Below are 1214 nucleotides of genomic sequence, written 5' to 3' on the forward strand. Positions count from 1 at the left end.
GGAGGAGGAGGATGAGGAGGAGAGGGAGGGATGAGTGAGAGTAGAGGTGATGATGAGGGGATGGAGAAGAGGATGGAGAGAGGAGAGTGAGAGGAGGAGAAGGAGAGAGAAAGGGGAGAGAGAGAGAGAGGAGAGAGAGACAGATTTGGGAGAGAGATGACGTAGGAGAGTGGATGAGAGAGAGAGAGTTGGAGAGAGAGAGAGATCGAGAGAAGAGACGGGAGAGAGAGAGTAGATAGACACAGGCTAAGGGAGGAGCTAGAGAGAGAGATTAGGAGAGAAGAGGAGAGGGAGGAGAGAGAGTTTGAGCGTTGGTGAGAGGATGGAGAGAGAGAGCGATCGTAGCGATGGAGAGGGAGAGAGAGATTAGCGAAAGAGAGAGGGATGAGAGGAGAGGAGAAAGGGATGGGAGGAGAGAGAGGAAAGAGAGGAAGTGAAAGGGAAAGGGAGAGAGAGAGAAAGTGAGAGAGAGAGAAGGAGTAGATAAGTAAGAGAGGAGGACGCGGGAGTGGGTTGAGTGAGTAGAGGAGAGATGAGGTGGTAGGGAAGAAGAATGAAGAGAAGAGAGGAGGGAATGGAAATCGAGAAAGAACATTGGAGAGCGGGAGGGAGGAGAAGAGGAGGAAGGAGAAAGAGATAAAGGGGAGAGGGAAAGGGAGAGAGTCTAGAGAGAGAGGATGGCGGATGTGCGCGGAGAGAGGAGAGAGGGAGAGAGAAGAGGAGGAGGTGTGAGACGAGACGCGAGATGAGAGGGTTGGACGAGGAGTGTTGGATTGAGAGGGCAGTATCTTTGACCCTGAGAGAACGGGATGGAGGTGAGAGAGAGAGGAGAGAGAGAGGCGCGGAAAGGGGAAGGGGGAGAAGAGGAGAAGAGAAGGATGAGTGATGAGTAGAGAGAGAGAGGTGTGGGTAGGAGGGAGGAGTGGGAGAGAAGGGGGGAGAGACGAGAGAGAGAGGAGCAAAGGGAGATAGTGAGAGAGACGAGAGGTTGTCAGGATGAGAGAGGGAGGAGATGGAGACGAGATTCGAAGAGAGACTGATGATGGAGTTCCGGAGGAGGAGATAAGAGAGAAAGGGGAGATGAGAGGATGTAGAGAAGAGATGAGTAAGGGAGAGGGAACGAGTAAGATGGACGGAGGAGAGAGAGAGATGAGAGATAGATTGAGGAGAGAGATGAGGGAGAGAGTAGAAGAGAGAGCAGAGAGAGAGAGAGG

The sequence above is a fragment of the Penaeus chinensis genome, chromosome 7, assembly GCF_019202785.1.
Source record: "Penaeus chinensis breed Huanghai No. 1 chromosome 7, ASM1920278v2, whole genome shotgun sequence".
Lineage (NCBI taxonomy): Eukaryota > Metazoa > Arthropoda > Malacostraca > Decapoda > Penaeidae > Penaeus > Penaeus chinensis.